Here is a 6,906-nt window from a genome sequence, read left to right on the forward strand (position 1 = left end):
CAAATGAAGAATAGAGACAACGAGACAATATAGAACAGAAGAGGCCAGGGTTGTAAAGAGGGTTGGGGTAAGTATGTAGATTTAAGAGTTCAAAACAATTTGAAGTGTAAAGCCAATGGTCACGCTACATTTATCAGAGAAAGTCAAATGTTTTCAAAGTCAAATGACAGCATGAGGTCACTAAACCTGATAATATGGTTTTATTCAGTTAAGCTTTTTATAAAGAAATAAAACCCAGGATTTCCTTTTCCAATAATTGAAAACTTTCATACCTGCCCACTAAGATGGTAGTTGTTGATAGTTCGGGTCCTTTGATAGAGACCAGCAAGTTACAGAGGGTACAGTATCTTTAAGCATCATTTTATTGTCAGTAAGGAAAGCCTATAAAGTTACTGTTTTTTAAAAAAGAATCAATCCTCCATAAAAATAGAGGGCTGGCCACTGAATGATAATGAAGAAAAGGCAATTCTGTGAGGGTTGGAGATAAAGCTGTCCATAAACTCTGTTCCCAGTGGTCAAGCCTAAAGCAATATCAGAACATCACATTCTTTATTAACTGGGCAATTAACACACTCATTATGAAGCAGCTCTCAAATATCAAGTGTCTTAAATGAGTTCTGTACAGATGTTGGAGCTTATTCAATGTGAGTTCAAATCCTGTGGGAATGGACAGGTATTTTATGCAGGTATTTTACAATTCTAATTTCAGCAAAGCTTAATCCATATGTTGCTCAACAGAAGGGAAGACAAGTGTGATGTCTGACAGAGTGCCTAGGTGCCCAGGGATGGAAGGGTTGGGCTCTGCAGTAGCCTTAAAGGAGGTCTCCATTGAATAGCAGGTTGAAAACCATAGGGCTACCACTCACCTCAACTCGTTCTTGAGATGGCTGTGTTCATGTCATTTCCCACACTGCCAGGAGATGTGTTGGATAATGAGCTTCTTATAAGAACTGATGGCCAGCTTCATTCAGCATTTTGTAACCTCCCATATCAACATCATGAAACTGATTTATATTGTAGCTTTTGTTGAAGAGTGTTTTATTTCTTTTTCTTTTAAATCACTGCATTTTAATAAACTCACAAATCAAAACATCACACAGCTAGATTAAGGAAGCCACATTTTTTTCCTAATCAGTTTCAGTTTATTTAGCAAAAACTTATCAAATGTCAGTACAGTCTCTAAGGATCATAAAGTTAAAATCATAGTATGTATTTTTTCCTTTCAGTGGATTACACACATGTACTCTCATTAAGAGGAAGAATGAATGAACATTTTAGGATTTATTCTCAGCAAAGTTAATGTACTGTAATAAATTAATTAAAGCCTCTTTTGTAAATAACCTACATAAAATTTTGAATTACATGATATAGACTATAATGCATTGGAATTAATTCTTTATTAATTATTCACTTTACATCCTTTTCCTCTTCTCTTCCCAGTCCCACCCTCCTTCCCTGTTTCCTCTATCCTCTGTCTCCTATTCCTCACAGAGGGGGAGACTCCTTACCCACCCACATCATCATATAAAGTCACATCAGGACTGAGCACATCTCTTTCCCTGTGGCCTGCAAAGTAGCACCACAAGGGAAAATTATCAAAAATTGGGTAACAGAGTCCATGTAAGAGTTAGCAACCATCCTCTTTAGTAGTAGATCCATATGACATCTCAGCTAAGGGGATCCATATGCGGTCTGAGCTAAGAAGATCCGTATGAGGTCTGAGCCTCTCATCAGTTACATCTGTTTAGGGGGCCCAAATCCAGTCCATGCATGGTCCTTGGTTGGAGCATCAGTCTCCACATGCCCCCTAGGCCCTTGTTCATTGGCTTTGTTGGTCTTCCTGTAGAGTCTTGTCCACTTTGAGTCTTTCTATGCTTTCCCCACTCTTCCACAATACTCCCTGCGCTCCACCCAATGTTTGGCTATAACAGTGGAAGTAATTAAAGACAGGGAACAGGGTAACAGAGGGAGCATGGAGAGAAATAAGGGGTGATTTCAGACCTGGGGAGAGCAGGGGTGGGAGGACAGAAGGCTTGCAGAGAGAAGACCAACCTTGGGTGGGTACTGCTCTGTGACAAACTGGGGACCTACCCTTGGATAGCCTCCTGGGATGATACAAAAGTGACTCTAGCAGGGTTCATGGAGACAGAAAAGGCCACTCTCCAATGAGACACAACTCCTAGTGGAAGGAGGGAAACACCAACCCACACACAGAAACATGATATGTAGGGAAAACATATGAGGAAATGTCCAACCAATGACTGGCCCAAGCTGAGACCTACCCCATGCTAGATAGCCAATCCATGACACTATTAATGCTACTCTGCTATGCTTGCAGATTGGAACCTTGCTTAGCTCTCCGCTGAGTGCCTTTACTCAGCAGCTGATGAGAACAGATAAGGAAGCCACATAAACACACCCTTGCCTAGTCTCAAACTCTCTGTATCTCGAATTTCTATAAGGCTACAGTTACCATTCTGAATCATGGAGCTTCACCCAGAAATTTGTACTTTCATAGTCAATTATATTTCTATTCACTTAGGCATCACAAAACAAAACAAAACCCAAAACAACAAACAAAACCAAAAATCCTGACATAGTTGGTGACTAGAGAAAAGATTAAGTTCATTTTCTCTTTCACATTTATGAGTCCTACCACCTGCATTTCATTCCTCATGCTCTAATATTAACCTTTTTTGGTCTTCTTTTTAATGTTAAGGAGGTGTTCTTGAGTACTCTATGCCAAGTAATAAAAACTAAGTTTAAATACACTCCAAACATCTTTATAGGTTTCCCCTTTATAAATTCCTATGTCGACTACCTATTTTCTAATTTAGCAGCATTACATTTAAACATTACTGACATTTAGACTGCTTCTATTAAATGCTATGGTGTGAATTTGTTTCTTTCATGCTTGCTTGCTTTTGTGCCTCTGGAAATTCACCTTGGGGTCTTGTGCATGCCAGTTAACCACTATGTCATTGAGTCACATCTCTGTAACTTTTTTTCACTAACAAGATAGTATTATGGCAGATTAATGATGGCTACTTAAAAAAAGAATAAAGTTACTGTTTATCAAAACTATTGAACACAGGCAGAGGCAAGAAACAAATACTGACAGACTTATTCAAATATTCTCACCATACAAATAACTGTGTGAGGCAGTGGTCCTCAACCTGTGGGATGAGGCCTATTTGTGGAGCACATATCAGATATCCTGCATATCAGATATTTACATTATGATTCCTAACAGTAGCAAATTTACAATTATAAAGTAGCAATGAAAGTGTTTCATCATCACGGTGTCACCACAGCATGAGAAGCTATATTAAATGGTTGCAGTATTAGGGACATTGAGATACTGGTAGTGATACATCTTTTAATTAGCTGAATTTATGTTCCACAATATATATTACTCAAGTCTCCTGGTGTACACAGTAAATACATGTCAGCTTGGAACACATTTATGTTTCACTTTTATGCAAATAATCAAAAATTTCCTTATAAAAATATAGTAGATGAGGTTATAGGCAGTGGTGAGGCACACAACCTGATGTGGGTACTGGCAATCACACTCAGTCCTCTGTTAGAGTAGTACATGCTTTTAACCATCAACCACCTCTGTAGCCCCGCACTGGGATTATTAAGTAGGTGCTGGGAATTTGATTTCAGGTCCTCACGATTGCACAGCAATGTTTCCCTATCTGAGGATTTAATTTTTAAAATGAAAATCTTCATCTCTCAGATCCATGGGTAGGATTTATGGCTGTAGAGGGAGATGGAAAAGAAGGATTCTTACTCAAGAACATGATCCAGATATCAGAGAGAATAACATTGCTTCTAAAATGGCCCATTTAATAAAAAGAGCAGTGTACATTTAAGGTAGAGCTATCTTATTTAAATATGCAACACAAGTAGATTATTAATGACAAAGCTAGCTCCTGACAGTTTCATATATATATGTATATATATATGTAGTAGTGAGAGAAGTAGTTTTTAAAGATGGAGGAAAAAAAGACTGAAATTAGTGAGCAACATTCTTAAAGTATCTGCAAGGAATTTATAAACATCAGCTTCCTCACATTTTCCAAACCTTCCAGTGTAGTACACACTGGCTCTGAGTGAGTATGTGTGTGTGTGTGCATGTGTGTATGTATGCATGTGTGTGTGTATGGGTGTGTATGGGTGTGCATGTTTGTGCATGCATACAGGAGGGAAGGCTTAAGCACAGGAGATTCAGTCCAAATGTCTCCTCACCCCAGGAGTCCTATATAGGTCTGCAGCTTTCTCTACACTTGCCAGTCAGTATTACAGCCTCAGTTTCTTATCTTCAAAGACAGGATTGAAGGGTTTTGAGGTGTGTTAGCTTCATCTTCTTTGGAAACATGTGCAGTGGTTAGTTCCAATCATCAGTTGGTTTACTCAGGTGGGGAGACTCACTCTGAATTTTGTGGCACCATTTCATAGGATAGACTCCAACAGCATTAGAGTGGGGGCGCGGGGACGGGAGCTGTGCAGAAGCTATTGTTATGTGACCCGCTGTTGCCTTGATGCCCCTCACAATGATGGACAACAGCCTGGAGCTGCAAGCAAAAATAACCCTTCCTCCCCTGTACCTACCCCTGATTTGTATTAGGATAGCTTGTCATAACAACAGAAATAAAATCAGAACAGCATGCAAGAAAGTCAAGTAGCAGAAACCATCTGCTATCCTTACAATAAAATATTAAAGTTTTCTCTTGAGCCTTCCAATTTATATTATTACACAAAACATAAGCCAAGGGTATTGACACTGCTAATAATATTTTTTTCCTGTTGGAGAAGCCATCATATTAAAACTCATGACCCTTCCTCTCATCCCAGCATCCTCATTTCTTTTTTCCTTTTTTCTCTGACACTTCCCAAGAGACCCCTTTTGGTTACACACCAGAGTTGTCTCTCCCTCTTTTTCTATTTGTCCCCTGAGGAGAGGACTCTTTCATGGTCTTGTTTAACATGAGCATTTCAGCTTCCATGTGAATACTGCTGTTCTCCTCACTCTGTCCTGGTTCTGAAGGAAGCCTGTGAGTCTGTTTTCTCCTGAACCAACAGTGCCTCATTCTGAACCATCTCCCTGCCTCCTCAAGCAAATAATGCTGGTGAATTTATCCCCAAACTGCCATAGCAAGCCTAGTTAACACCCTTTTAAAGATGCCCTCTGAGGAGAGCTTATATATGCTATGAATGTGTGACTAGGCCGTGCTATCTTGCAATAAACACCCAGAACTCTTTGTTCTATGGAGAATTTGATAAATTAATTGCAGACACCACTTATATCACAAGTGCCAACTCATTAACTATGAGTTAATTCGTCCGTATGAAGCCATCCAATATGGGATAGGCTGCCCCCATGAAGAGTCTTGTGATTCTGTTATGCTGATTACTGGGTATAAAGTTGTGCTCATTTATCTTAGAACCTATATATGCATATATATATGCATGCTGCCAAGAGTTACCGAATGGAGTATCTTAGTGAGCGATGGGCAGCGGGAGTGACGTCAGTGCTGTAGGATTGTACCGGAACAGAACAGTTCATATTGCCTTACATTTTGATTTTACCTTTTCCATGTCTAGATATGTTTAGATACACAAACATTTGCTATGGTGTTACAGTAACGCCAGGCACTCAGTACAATAACATGCTGTAAAAGTTTATAGCCTGCCAGCAACATCCTCTACTCTGTGGATTTCTACAGTAAACTCTGTGATTATTACAAACTAGAGAAACTGCTGAATGATCTGCTTTCTGAGTATACCCTTATTAGGTGAGTCATGAATATATATTTATATTTATCAGTTACTTTTATGTTAGTATTACTAAAATATCCTGACCAAATCAGCTAATTCCGAATCTCAGTGTAAAAATAGAGTACTTCATGGCAGGGAAGACAATGTGGCAGACGCTTGAAGCAGCTAGTCACATATCATGCACAATCAGGAAGCAGATGGCAGTGAATTCTTGCTGCTGCTCAGTTCACCTTCTCCACCTACACCAGTGGTTCTCAGCCTTCCTAATGCTGTGACCCTTTTAACACAGTTTCTCATGTTGTGGTGACCCCCAACCATAAAATTATTTTTGCTGTCACATCACAACTGTAATCTTGCTACTGTTATCAATCATCATGTAAATACCTCATATACAGGATAACTAATAAGTTACCCCTAAAACGTTGAGGCCTACAGGTTGAGAACCCCTGACCTATACAGTCCTGGAACCTCGCTAGAGAATGGTACCATCCACCATGGCTAGATCGTCCCTCCTCGTCCTAGATCGTCCCTAATGCAATTAATATTATCCCACACAGACGTGCCAAGGGACCCACATCCCAGATGATTCACATTCAGTCAAGTTGACAATTAACACCAACCACCAAATTTGCACACATATTTATGTAAAGTGTTAAGTGTTTACATATGCATACATATCTATATGAAAATTTTGCTCTTTCACATTCTCTCAGTTTGCTCCCTCTGATTTTGCATGCGTTAATAGCTATCAATTTACCACAACTTTGCCAACCTCCCAGTTGGCCTGTCTTTCCTCCTTCAGGCATTTAAAAAAATTCAGCACAGTTTCTTTGTTTTCTAAAATGCCAAACCAGAAAGCCTTGTGCTGTGATGGTAACAGTTTGAAGATGGACAACATTCATTCATTGCTGAGCCTATTTTGGACAGAAAAATAGGTCCTTAGTACTTCCTATTCTAAATTATCCTTACCATTATAATGAACCCTATATTCTTTTGTCTGATGAATTCTATCTGCTGCTTTCTTCCATCTAAGTTCATCTATTAAAATTTTATTTTCTCCTAATATGGCTACCTTGAAGGCACATGTGTTTATTTCTATACCTATAAAAATTATCAGGG

This window comes from Acomys minous, assembly GCF_964271855.1.
Source record: "Acomys minous genome assembly, chromosome: 15".
In the NCBI taxonomy this organism is placed as follows: Eukaryota; Metazoa; Chordata; class Mammalia; order Rodentia; family Muridae; genus Acomys; species Acomys minous.